Source organism: Rhopalosiphum maidis, chromosome 2 (assembly GCF_003676215.2).
Source record: "Rhopalosiphum maidis isolate BTI-1 chromosome 2, ASM367621v3, whole genome shotgun sequence".
Classification (NCBI taxonomy): Eukaryota; Metazoa; Arthropoda; class Insecta; order Hemiptera; family Aphididae; genus Rhopalosiphum; species Rhopalosiphum maidis.
The window spans coordinates 84,312,470-84,327,669 of record NC_040878.1 but is presented as its reverse complement, the minus strand read 5'-3'; the positions used below and the strand labels follow the sequence as shown (position 1 = coordinate 84,327,669).

Below are 15,200 nucleotides of genomic sequence, written 5' to 3'. Positions count from 1 at the left end.
TAATTTTAAAAGTTCAGTGATTTTGTTGTAAAAATACCATCATTTCAGGGGTGGCTTTATGGAAGGGGTAAATGTGGCGATTTTTATTTTAAAGTATGAAATTATTCTTTTGGCATTTAACAATGACTCAACTGCTTCGTATGAGATGGTATTATTGGTATTGCGATGTGTGTGACTAAAAACAAGAAGGTAGCTGCAGAATGTTATTAGTTTATTACCCCGATTTATTTAATTATCATCATTATGTCTTTCTGTTGATTGCGATTTCATCGGATATCGCTCTCAAATCCTGTTGTAGACGTGATCGCTTCGCCATTTCATAATAACAACATTATACCCAACTAACATAGATTTTTTTATAACGCAAGAGTAGCTAGTTGCCAACATGTATATATTATGTATGTAATATCATTGTATTAAGTATTTAGATGTACCCGTGCTACAGGTATTTCTCTACGGACAGGAAAAAATACCCGTCGGCACGAATTGTCCAAAATAAGAAATATCTCTGACAATAACTCGCGCTTGTACATACATGAAACAAATTAATATATATTGTATCATATTATTTGGAACGGGTTCTCGTATTTCTTTTTACTTCATAATATAAAACCATCACAGTACCTACTAATGCACCACGCTATATAATACCTATATATTTATTATAAATATTATGCGTGTGTATAATGTGTACGTACTACGTACACAGAAACGCGTGCGTTCTATTAGTACGGTTTGATCGACTGTATAATAAACATTTTTAATACACACGCATAAGTATATAATAATATATAATATATATATATATATTGTCGCAATACTGTAGCGTATTGGTCTGGTCAGATTACAGCGTCTATTGCACATTTGCACAGCATATATTATATAGTTTACCATGAGAACGGTTTCGTTGTTTTGTAACATATTATATATAATATATATATATTATGTGTTTAAGTATTGTATTATAATAGTAATAATAACGTCGCAAACGAAAGCATAATTATTACATTGTGAGTATCTCTTAACGGTTGGCCGTGTGCACCGTGTATACCTATGCCTAAAGTGTTGCAGTGGTCTTATTACACATTCAAACGATAACATCGACAGTAAAATTCGCTGCAGTATTATAATAATTTCAGTATACTTGCATGTGTTCGATTAAACATTGAGGTGTATTAAATAACTCTAAAAGATCTCGAGTCGAACGACGATAAGGATAATAATATATTATTAAGTACGTACAACGTCATCCACTGCAATACTATTATATAAAAACTGCAATATTTGAAATGGCAAGTACAATATATAGTTCAATAATGTATATAAATCTATGTAGTAGTACGTGGAATAATAATGTGTTTACCGGTATATTATATACATCGTTCGTACATTTTTTAACTATTTTTTTATTTTCAATATTTTTATACCTCCGTCCAATAATTTAATATGTTAAGACTCTCTAGGCACGTTTACCCGGCTGCGAGGCAGTATAGATATATTATGTGTATGGAATGGATTATAGGTATCTATACTAATAAAACTGAATATTTTATCGGTCATTAAAGTGCGAGATTTCCTCTGCACTGTTTTGAATGTATCTACAGGTAACGTCACCTAACTATTTATTATATAACGATGATATAATGTCGTAAAACTACGTATATTTAAAAATAGTGTTATTTTTTTTACATTTCCAGAATTCGAATGATACAGACGTGCGTGAATGTATAATACTGGCGTAGAAAAATGTAAGTCTTGTTGTGTTTGACTTCAACAAAACGGGAAGGTTAAATTAGTCCGTCCGTGCACACCTGAGCGTGTAATCGTGAGTAAAGGTATATGAGAAATATAGACGATTCCGTCATATTTCACGGATATCTTACACGAAAAGCCTTGGAATTTACATTTACTGCAATATAGCATATTATAATATTTGCGTGCATTATAATTTATAATGTCCTCTATGATAATTCATTTATTATTGTTTCGAACAATATTTTAACAATAACTCACAATAATACTTGCGTATCTAGTAGAACTCATGAACTCATTTACGCGTTTTAGTTTTTATGTTCATAAACATTTTTTCTCATAACAAATATAATATTTATATTGTACAATAAACGCACGGTATTAAGAAATTACGTAAATACTATAAATATACATATTATATTATTATGTATAGAAACTATACGTGGTGTCGTGGTGACCCCATAAGTACCCATACTTATTTTTATAGGACAAACCTAATAGATATATCCATGAACTAAGATATTATCTTAATTTACTGTATCCACACTTGTTTTTTTAATCCTAAACGATTACAATTTACAGTGATTAGTAGGTACACGTTATACGTTTTAAAGTCTAAACATACATACTTATACTATAATAGTTGTAAATATTTTATTGGATTTTCTAAAGATAATTACAAAATATACCTATACAAACCAATTTATTTTATCGTAGATCTAAATGTGCTGTACTTAAAATGTTGATATTATTCTGTATTCAGCGTTGACACATACATTATAAATAATAATAATAATAATAATGATATAATATGTATATGGGCGTAATCAAGAGGAGGGTCAAGGGCCGTTGCCGCTCCCGTAAGTATATAGGTGGTATAGATTTCGTTTTACTCTAAACAGTCTAAACATTATATTATGGGTAATAACATGATACAAACTTAATATATTTTCACTTTATAATTCTATAAAAATTTAAAGATTGCTATTTACTGCAGTGTTTACATATTATAAATAAATATATAATTATTATTGGTAAATTAGTTGAGGGATAGAAGGGTGTCATATCATCATTATCATCACTCATCTCTATGTTTTTGGACGTAATTATTGATAAAAACATTTATTATGTTTTGTTCCATCATAAATGTACTCCAAGTTTCCACCGCTGTGACGCTGTATAAATATATTTCACTTCATTTAGTGTATTCATCATATGCATATATCGGTGTCTGTTAAACATAGAATTTTGCTCTCAATTACAGTTTAATTTTTTGGTCTGTTTAATATTGTACTATATTAAATAAAATGCATATTATATAAAAAAATATTAAAAATTTAAAAATATTTTTTAATAAGAAAATATATATATAAATGTAAATTATCATTTTTTTTTTTAAATAATCGTATAAGTGGATAGTATTTTTTTTTTTTGTTAATGAATTAACTTATAAAAAGAATCCATCCAGCGGTGACAAATTTTTGCTTGACATAAAATGAATCATTTTATAGGTAATACAATCTCCACGTTGTACAAGGAGTGCATTAAAATAAATGGGATATTACGAGAACACGTAAATTATTATTTTCAAGTTGAATAAAATAAATTTATTGTTCTATTTGAATGTGCCAACGATACCTGTATTAGTTGTATAATATTATATTGTAATAAAAATACGTATACGGATAAAAATTATAACACAAAAAAGGATTATTGTGATGAGACAAAACACAGCAGTGGTAGTACAGGTAGTGCGTGTCGTAATCAGAGCGACGACATTACGTGACCTGGTGAAAGCATGATTTACATCAACTTGAAATTAATTATTACTATAAAATGTATTCTTCTTTTTTAATTGTTACGTAAAATTATTTAATAATCATTATATTAATAAGACGAACTTTGAAGAATACATAATTTAAGCACTGAATACAAATAAATGTATATATATATTACACATAATATAGAACTCTTAAAATTTATGCACTTTATATAAATGAGTGGACCTATGTGAACTAACTTGAGAAATAATTGCTTAAAATGAATTCACCTGAGGGCTTTCACTGGAAATGGGTTCATTTTTTTTTGTTAATCCTATTTCCGGTGTAAAAGAGTTGTAACGGTTACATTTTTTTTACACTACTGCAGTATTATGTATACGTGGGATTTTTGGTTTGTTCGCGTCGAGAGTCATAGTATAATGTGAAAAATCGCGAGGAACAAAATGGGAAAAAACTAGATGTCTTGTTGTATGTATATATATAAGAATCCAAAAAATTATCTGAACAACGATTCTATGAATGTAAAATTAATAGACTATAATAGAAAACATTGAAATTTCTATTATAATTCTTGAATATAATGTATAGCCTGTATCAAAATTATAAAATTGTGTACAGCGTACAGGTACTTATTTGAAACTTAATAATTTATCACTTTATAGTTTATTGGATTAACATTCGACGCTCATGCAGTTAAACATCATTTATGAATGTTTAACCTTAATCACTGTAATTTATTTATTATAACCCATAACAATAAGACGTTTTAGTCGATTTATTTTATTTTTAAATTTTTTCAATTTACCTTAGTAATGGCTGGTTTTATTTATTTTTTATTTTTAACCAATTACTATAATTTGGGTAATGTAATAATATTTCAATAATCTACCGCAAAACGCAATAATTTGATGTATCTATAAACAAGAATCGTGAACTATTTGTTTTTTGGGTCAAAATCCGTAGAAGAATGTCGATCGGAGGAAACTATATCAATCCCCTCTTTTCCAAGAACAGATGATGAGACTGCATGGAGTGATCTTTTGTGTGGTATATACTTATTTTTTAGATGTTTACTATGTTTCTCGAACACGGCCGTGACCGATTGGAATTCTTCTGCTGATAACAGCGTAATACCACATAAATGTTCACAAACTATTACATCAACACCAATGTATAAATACCTACATCTTTGAACTGTATAGTAGACATGGTTTAAAAATGTTTAATGTCGTTTAGAAAATTAAATAATATTTCTAAATAAAAATAAAATTGATTTTGGGAAGTGGTTTTGTGAGTCCATGTGCAATATATTTGTATGATACATACTTTATCAACTTGGCAAGTAACTTTAACGGTTAAATGTACAATCTATGTATTGAATATAATGTTTTTGATAGGAACAATTTGAATCTTTATATATTATTATAGTTATATTTGAGAGTCATTAATCATTATATATTTTATATATTTATTTGAATTTTGAACAACAGTTTCGTTAAATCTATTATAAGGTTAATAAAATATTAAAAATATATTATACTCTATAAAAAAAAATTTAATGTAAGTGCATGCGTAATGTGCAAGTTTATAGTTGAGAAAAAAAATTAAATTGTTGTGACTTTTTAGATATAAATTAAAATGTAATTTGTTGTACAGCTATATTAAAAACCATTTGAACCGATAATCTAATGTCATTGAAGATATAAAAAAAAAATTACCCCCGCTTTCGTGTATATTAATAGCATAATATTTTTTTTTTATGATACGTCGTTCTAGTGACATTTAAAAGAATTTGTAACGAGTTTCTGAAGTGTCGTAAAAACGTTTTCAGTCGAGACGATCAGGTTCGTTTTCGTATGACTGAACTGTCTGGTGTAAATTAAGATAAATATATATATATATATAAAACCTTGAGCAACGTTTTGATTTATCGCGCACAAAAACCGCGGGCAATATCTTTTACACGGCAGAACTTAACGGTTCTTGCGGCCTCTTGTTGTTTGTGTTGTTTAATTGGATTATCACTTTCATATCGCATTGCCACCGCATTAACGGCAATAATTTTGTGTCTATACGTTTTCGGAATGAGTAGCAACCTCCTCCTCACACGCACTTTCATCTAATGTGATAAATACACGCATATATTTGTTTATATTTCAAGGTGGCTGTAGTTACGATATATGTTATTATGTATACGCGTTGTTAAACTGCCCAATGTTTCTAAAACGATAAAAACCACAATGCCGAGCTTGTTTTAAAACACCACGCGTCATGTCGGCGTATATATTATACATTATCAGCATACTAATGTAGCACATTTAATAAGTATATTTCCTTTTTATGTAAGTGTAAAGAAAAAAAAAAACAGCGGACGTCGGTCGCGGCACATTTCACGTCCGAATTTCCAATCGCAATCATCGTCGAGATATAAAACGTGAAAGTCACTCGAAAATTCAAAAAATGTGATACGTACAATTACATATATATTATATTATACAGGTATTATAAAAAAAAAAAAAAATAAGAAAAAAAAATTAAATATTGAAATGCGCGAGCAGCTCGACGGAGACGTTTACCCGCGTATACTATAATTATAATAGGTGTGTATGATATTATATAGGTACCTGCTGTCAAGATGATCAATTTTATGAGAATCGACAGTAATACACATTCGAACGCTGCCCAATATTATATAGGCGTGTCCAGATTATTATATACTTTTTTGCGAATCACGCACAGTGAATACGGTCTGTATTATAGAGGTACCGAAATGAAGGCGGCTATTGTATAAAGGCCGCCCGCACCCCAGAAAATACCCCGTGCGTTGGATTTGCATTCTTCTATACGAATGGTAATAAAAAGGTCTGAATAAGACTCTCTTCAAGCTGCGCAGGTGATTGAAAACAGGCTATTGAAGAATCAGTTCGGATTAACTATACTGCTATAGTATAATAATTTTCAGACCAAGTGTTATATTAATGTACTTTTTAGCTGTGATTGATTTTTATCAATCAGTAATGTGGCGAGTAGAAAGGGAGAGGATGAATTAACAACCAACAAATAATGTTTTATACTCGAATACAATAAATGAATAATCAATATCTAAACGGCTGCCTCCTAAGTCGTTTCTTGCTTTCACGGAGTTAAAATTTTAAACATATATATTACATTTGAACTAGATGAAATTACACAGGTACCTATTGCGTTTTTAAATACTAAAATCTTATATACGAGTATATCCTAAGTATCAGAGTATAATTTGCAAGTAGGTATACGCAGGTACGCATCATCATAATGTAAATTATTATTTTCGAGACTTAAAACATAATATGTCTTAATTAGAAAACTAAGAAACCAGTATATTTATAAACGTGCATATTATTATGTATTGCGCATGGTGTCATTTCCTTACGATTAATGTTTGCTCCCCTACACCATATTATCAAGTCTAAAATCTGCGTTAATTTTCATGATGCGAGTATTTTGATGGTCTGCAAAACGCGTGTTCCTACTGTACCTATATAATATTATGGACGGCACGCCCATGCGACAAACTGGTTAGTCCAGTAACCTATAATCTCTTCGCCGAGTATTTTCGCACAAGTACTAAGTGTAGGTATTTACGTATTTGTATTAGTGTAATATCGATGTAAGTGTGTACGATTATAATGTATAGTCTACGTCGGTGACTGTGCTTGTTATTAAAGTGGCGATCAGTATAATCCTCCGTTTTCGAAACGCTCAAAAACAGCCGAACGAAAACGGTTACAGGCCAAACGCGTAATAACGCATAATATGATAATACCACGCCATTATTAGTGCAATAACAATGTATAATATGAATAACGATAATAATACACCGCAACGGACGTAACGGGTTTCGCGTCCTTCCGATCGGCGCAAATCGGAAACGACGATCGTCGGCATCGACCGGCGAGTAAAACGTATATTATATTACAAGACGTGTGTACTGCGTATGTAATAAATAATAATATATATATATATATGTATTTAGGTACAATATAATATAATAGACTTCTATATAAATCTGCACACATCTCGACCGCGCGATGTATCACGTGGTGCGCCGGAGCTCTGGGTAATTCGTGACCTATATTATACAGGTACGCCTGTAAATATATATAGATACCTATACATTATAAATTATAATAATAACGATGATACGAATATTACTTTGTAAGTACTTATAAACCTTCAGCGTGGATTGTATAAATTACAATATTTTATACTATAGTCGCTCGCAAAAACAACACGATAATACGACTTACCACCACAATCATATATAGGTACCGTTTTAAATTCATGTGCGTTACGGATTTTTAAAGCCACACAAATATAATATAACATACTATGCGTGTGCGAATCGTTTCGGCGAAATACATCCAATGGGTCAATAGAAGACGTATGTGCGTTATGTGTTGGTAAATTATGTACGTAACCGATTGAATATGATTTTATCAAAACGATTTTAAACTTTTCGTCGGGAGCGATTTCGTTCGATTTAATAACGTATACATTGGCACCTGCAAAGGCTAGGCCGGCTAGGGGATATTTTTTTTCTTGTAATTGTAGTTTATACGCATGTATATCACTTCTTGACGTTCTCCTTCAGGGTCGTGTTCTTCTACTATATAGTTATAACTTATAACTTATCAACTATTACAATATATTAGGAGAGCAAACACCTCCTTTCCCAATAATTCTGTCTATTTGCTCAGCTGTGCACTAGATAAAATGTTCGAAAATCGCGAGTACGTATTACGTTTAGGTACTCCGCGTGTGTGTATGCATAACCGTCGTGAATATATTATTTTATAGGTATTTCTCGAGCCTCGACACTAATCAGTGAAAAACAATATTTCCACCGACAGGGAGGTCTCAATGGAAGTCGATGAATGTCATCACATTACATGTAAGCACGGATATTGTCGTTTTCCATTGTGGTTAATTACCAAGGTCGATTTTTTTAAACATCTTATAAATCGATTCAGTCAACAATGTTGGCCGTTTCATAAGATTAATGCGATAATGATATTTATGCCAATAATTAAGACAAGGTCGCGATACGGCGACTGTATGATATACATTGTAAGAAAATAAAACATCGAACGAAACGATTTACTAAGATAATATAATAATATTCAGACCGAGTAAAATCAACAACTTTGAAGATTGTGTATTGTATATACATGGGTATTGATATCGGAAAACGCAATAGTGTAACTCATATATCATATCATATTTGTATATTACAAGTTCAATAGTTCTAGCGCCCTCGAAGGAGTAACGTTGAAAATTCGTCTGCGACAATGTAGTAGATGATCACTTGAACCGCACGAGATAATAATATAAATTATAAATTTATGAAGATACAAGTATTGTTCGTTTAGCGATCGCAGATACCATTGGAGGGGGTTTAAAGGGGGTACTGCGGGTAGAGAGAAATTATAACGTTTTTGCGCGTAAATTGATTTTCTCCGTGCTCCGCGGTACAATACAATACGAGTTCACATCGTTATCTTTTTCGTCCGATAACGCATTATTATTATTGTTGTTTACGTGAATATAATATATATTGTTATTATAATGTTTCATATATTGTACTTACGCAGTTACGCGTGTGTCTGCAACCGTTCATTAAATTGTTTAGAAAACGCATTTCCTTCGAGAAATCATAGTGCGGCTACATATTATAGATATTATTATGGTTTCGATAAAACGCTGAAAATCGTATTTCTATGCTCGTTCGAAATCGTCAAATTCATATAATATTATATAGATATAGGATAAAGCCTACATTTATATCGTACAGAATAACATAATACAGTCATTCGATCGCCTTTTTATTATTATGATATCGTTTATCGGTTTATTATTGTATACACATATTACAATAATATGTACATCCCACGGCTCGTGCGGTGTCATATTATTATCATTATCGCTACATCCGATCGTAAACGTCTGCGTACGACTTAATTTATTAAAACACACGATAATAGTTACGAGTAGGTAAGACGATTTAATGGGTACTTATTGCTGTATGGATTATTACTTCAAAATATGTCGTATTTACAGACGACACATATATGGACACCGGCGTGGGGTAAAAAAGAAATCATTTTCTAACCTTGAAACTAATATGTATGTATATAAAATATATTGTAGTCATGTTTAATGATTTCATTATATAGATAGCATTTTATACTTATCAATTATCATTGTGATTAATTTTCTACGCGTGGTATTCTTTTCTTTCATTTTTTCTTAAAAATTTTACTGCAGGTTGCAGTTTGTCATTTATATCAACTTAAGTATACCTTATATTATCTACTTTCCAATTGTAATTTCATTATTACTTTGAACGAATTATATATTTTTTTTTTAAACGGAATACATAGGAAATATTATCGGATTTGTGCATCTGTTATTGTTATATTAACTACTATAGCTATTTCAACTTTTAAGTTCAATATAACTTCATTTATTTATCATAACGTTTTATTGTTTCAAACTTTTAATTTAATTGCCGTTTGAATAAAAAAGTGCAATAAACTGACGGCAAGTGCGATATTATTGTGACATTAAATTTACCTATGACCATAGTGATATCATCATAATTTTGCTTTTCGGGTGATTTTGGAGGATAATCGAACGCCGGCAGTACCCAGCTTTCTCGATGTTTTCGTTCTAAACAAGGGCATTCGAAATCTACGTCGAGTTCATTACCGGTCGAAGACACGAAACAATCGGTAGGTCCTGGCACAGAACTTTCACTGTTTCAGACAGAATATATGTTTGCAACTATACAAACATGTATACCATATCAGAATATTTTGATATTTACACAGTGGAGGAATTTATTGATTTTAAAATTTATTGGAAACTGTTTTTTTATAAATAGAGAGACTAAAGAGAGATGAAGCGCGATAGTAATATAATATAGCGACAAACTCGAGGTGTTCTAGAAGTGCATATTTGATTAAACATGCAAAATACCTTTTATTTAGGTGTTTTTTTAAATTATTAGTTACATTATGAACATATAGAATTACTAATTACATTATATTAAAAACCGTCACAAAAATGTAAGCACAAAATGTATTTACATTGTACACTAATTGATAATATACATGATAGAAAAATCATATGAATTGATTACCCTTAACACATATATCTATTTAAGTAGTAAAATAAAAAATAAAAATTGAGCACAGTATTATACAAAAATATTTCAATTTTAACGTCCTAGCTGACAAAACTGAATACGCACCGATGATTTTACGTATTCGTTGATATAGTTCGACGAAAAATAATTTATTAATATGCATATTAATCTTATCTATTTTAAATAATAAACGCAATTTTAGTGACAAACAATATTAAATATTACAGATGTAATAATTATTACAATTAATACTAAAGATACTAATTCTTATTCCAAGTATAATACATTGATCAATAATATCAAATGATAAATTAATTCATTTAAAAACCAGATTATTAAATTACATGCTATATTTTTTATTTTCGTTTTCTTTTTATTATCTTTTATAATCTAAATAAGTATATTTGCCTTCAATCTTGTTATGTTAAAAATTATTTAAAATTTAAAATTTCAGTTTTTCTTTATAAGACCTGTTAGTAAAGTGTTACATAAAAAAAAAAAATCAATTAGTATTTAGTATAGAGACTTATACTAGTTTACACTATACGAATACGTCAAATCGAATTATTTTCATCAATTTATTTCTTTTAGTACCACTACTGTATGATTTTGAACTTCTCGGACAACTAGGTACCGTTAATCGATCTTCGCATATAATAAAAAAATTACGATAACCGGCTCATTTAGATAATATCATAATATTTCTTGCTCGGTATACATAATATTATTCATACAGCGATGCATATTATATATGCGCGATAATACCGTAATAATAATGGTACGATGACCGGATGAATGCGAAAGTGGTTCGGCGACCCACACGATCTGGTTCGCCCTGAGGGTTGTATTAGAGGTACGCACATGCAGTTACAACAAGAAGAATTCGTGAGAAAGTGAAAACACCGCCACCGATACACATTTAAATACCTGCAGCGTGTGATTAATTAACGAAAATCGAAAATTTAATATTTACAGTATAGTATGACGTTCATGTACGTGCCGCCAAAGCCGTTTAATTTGCTAATATTATGCTGATAAATAAGAATAATATTATATTATTACATAATCATATTTCCGTACGAGTGTTACACTTGTACATTATTTTAAAACACATTAATTATTTTAAAGCACATTATTATGATATGTTTTCAAAATGTATGGAAAGAAAATTCTATAAAACAAACGGATATAAAAGTGGTCTATGTATAGACAGTCGTTATTGTGATATGTTAAATCATAAATTACTACCTAATTGATATAAACGAGAAAATAATAATTTGTTGTCAACCTTTCATCAACCGTTTAAAAATGTATACATGTTTGGTAATATTGAACGGGATTCGTCCTAATTCATAAACGAATACTTAGTTAACGTTTGTCGTGATAATTATGTTCCTTATTCGTCTCTATGAGATAATACACATTATTTAATTCGTATAATCTTAAACCGTTTCATTTTCAAATTGTTAGATTGCTGTATGTAACTTTCGAAAATTAACTAAAATCGGTAACACGTAATGGTAAGTTATTTTTTGAGTAATGACCATGTGAGCGAACTCATTATAACGTGCTTTCAAAACCTTTTAACCAAAATACATTACATATATATATATATAGTGTATAATATTAAATAGATTTATATGTATATATATATGTTATATACATGCATTATATTGATCGAATCATCATGTAAATTTACATCAATAAGAATGTGCATTATCATGGTACGTTGTGCATTAAACTCGTTTCATTATTCTATTTTAAAATATCATCGGTAAAATGTAAATATATTATAGGTAGGCAATAGTTATAGGTGGTACGACCCATAATATATAATAATACGAACCTATACCTATAATAGTATGTTACACGCTTTTATGCCGATTGCTACAGCATCTGATGGGCCATTAAAATATACGTTTGTTCATGCTTGAAATTGAACAAAGAGAAAATGTCCTGCTAGAAAACATGACTCGTTTATAGGAGCCGCACCTTTGTCGCGGCGGACTTCTATTGACTTTTTAAAATGCGAAGAGGCGCAGCGCGTATATGTTTACGTATAGTAACATAGTCCTTTCGCTGTGTTTGCAGGTACAGGACCAGTCCTCGAATCAACGGGAGAGCAATAATACCATGCGTGCAGATAACAGATAGTAAGAATGCAATGTGCCTATCTCTAATACAGTGATCGTGTTTAAATATTAATATCTAATAAGGCTATGGAACTATATGCAGGCGAAAAAACTACACTCATTATATGGGAATTGGAAATACATTTTTTTTTTTAACTTGTTTAGTGATGTTTGTTCCGTCATTTTTTTCATCTGAAAAAATGATTTTCTATTTCAAACAGCAATAAAGCCTACTTTTATGATTAAATATTGGTATGTTCAAAGACGATTAGAAATCTGTATCTATAATTTCAATCAGTCCAAAATACACATTAAGTACGTTGTAGTTTTACAAATTAGTCATAGCCGGAAACTGATTTTACATACGCGAAATCGTTGACTTACTTGCCTCATTTTTATAATTCAAAATAAAAAATGTCGATTGTCGACTTGTCGATTATTGTTCCCATTCGAATTTAGTTTTGACGTCAATAGTCTTTAAGAATAAGAATAAGTATTCCATAAAAAATCATATTTTTATCTCCAGCAAAGTATAAAGAAAATTTTCGGTTCACGTCAAATGTATAATTCACTATCGGTTAATCAAATAATCATTTGTACGAACATACAATATTAATTCCTAACCAACCTTTGTAAATTCGTCATTTTATAACGATTATTTTTAAGTGCTGTTGATTATCGATGAAGCCATGCGGAAGTTGGTTTAACGAGATTTATGAGTAAGCCTCATATTATATAACTCAAGGATATATTTTATTCGCATCATGGACGTTATTGTTGACGCCGTTTATAAAATGATTAACAAACTAAAGTATGTCTAATTGATTTCAAAATTAACAGTTAAAAATACATCATGCCTTGTAATGTTTGGACGTGCGGTTCTGCAACAGATAATATAGTATCATATGTATTAAGTAATGTTTACATTGCGGTTTACAATAAATAATAAATACAGTATACACCCGTGTGATTCGCCCAATAAATTAGTTGTTACTTATAACTTGAGTATTATTTTATTACTTTTAACACTAGTCTCTAACGTCATATAGTTTGTCTTTATATCGTTTTCAACAATTCCAGGAATAAATTACAAAAAAAGTTAAAAACACAGCCTGTTATCACAGCCTTATACTATATTATTTTTATTTTTACGGTAGTTATAAGTTGGTGTAAGGCTGAAATAGTTTTTCTCGACAACATAAAAATATACTTAACGTTTAGACAAACTATGTACAACACCACATCGTATTTACACATATTTTGGAATTTGTGAGAAATAAAACAATTGTTACTTTTAATCAGATGAGGAATTTATAGGAATAGTTAGTGCTTTGCCGTTGTCGGGGACATGAAGGGACGTATATCAAAATTGCGCCTCGCAATTTACCACATATAAATGGACACCTGCTCTTAACTCTTCATACTGTATTTGTATATATTATAAAGGTTTATCGAAATGTATGTGTCAGTATACAGAGTGATTGAATTATTCACCAAGAATTTCTCATTTTTCCTTTAATAATAAATTTATTTAAATTTTGATTTTTGAAACTTTTAAATATAATTAAAAACTATATTTCTAAATAATTAGATTTTTACAGCATTTAAGGTTTTTGTTTAAACGAAAATCAACATTTTTCCTCATATATTAATACTAAATCTAACATTACATATTACATTTTATATTTTTGTAACTTTTAATGACTATTATTCTTAGTAAGTCTCTATATATTATAATAATCCAGAAACTATTCAGTATCATTTTGATTCAGATACTACAGCATTTTCAAATAATCCATCTGCTAAATACCTTATTGCAAAAGAAGTTCGCTCATTTGAAAAAAAAATAATTTTGTATCGTCACGAGACACTATTAAAATGATATATCTGAATAATTGAAATATAATCTAAGTATATTTGAAAATTCTAAAAATTTGAATTTAATAAATTAATTATATTAATGCAAAAATTAGAGTGAGCATGCACGATGAACCATCCTATATGAATACTTAAGTACTCAAATCAGTTTACACATATCTATAATATTAGAATATTTTTAATAATGGCCGTTGAAAGATACTATGGTAGCATTAAAATAATTGCCGTGTGTTTTTTTGCCTGTACTAGTACTATGTATACATTTTTTGAAAACCGTTGAACGTATATGTTGTAACATTTTTACCACCTTGATATAATTATTTTACTACGTTACAATTAATATTACAATATATATATTCGATAGTTATAGAATTTAATGGATCTAAAATCAAGACTATTTATTTTCACATCGTACAATAAAAGAAAAACGGGGAAAAAAATGAGTGACAACTCTTATGGCCACGTACA

At 29.7% G+C, this 15,200-nt stretch overlaps 1 protein-coding gene across 3 annotated transcripts in view; it reads left to right on the top strand.

Moving 5' to 3' along the window:
• LOC113554254 overlaps nt 1-15,200 on the top strand; it is a 58,215-nt gene that overhangs the window by 8,195 nt on the left and 34,820 nt on the right. For 2 of the 3 annotated variants that reach the window (XR_003405248.1, XM_026958008.1), the window contains exon 2: nt 12,814-12,875. The exons of the other annotated variant lie outside the window; for it this stretch is intronic. The gene's annotated coding sequence lies outside the window, so the exon portion shown is untranslated. The remainder of the gene's footprint in view (nt 1-12,813; nt 12,876-15,200) is intronic. 3 annotated transcript variants of the gene reach the window in all.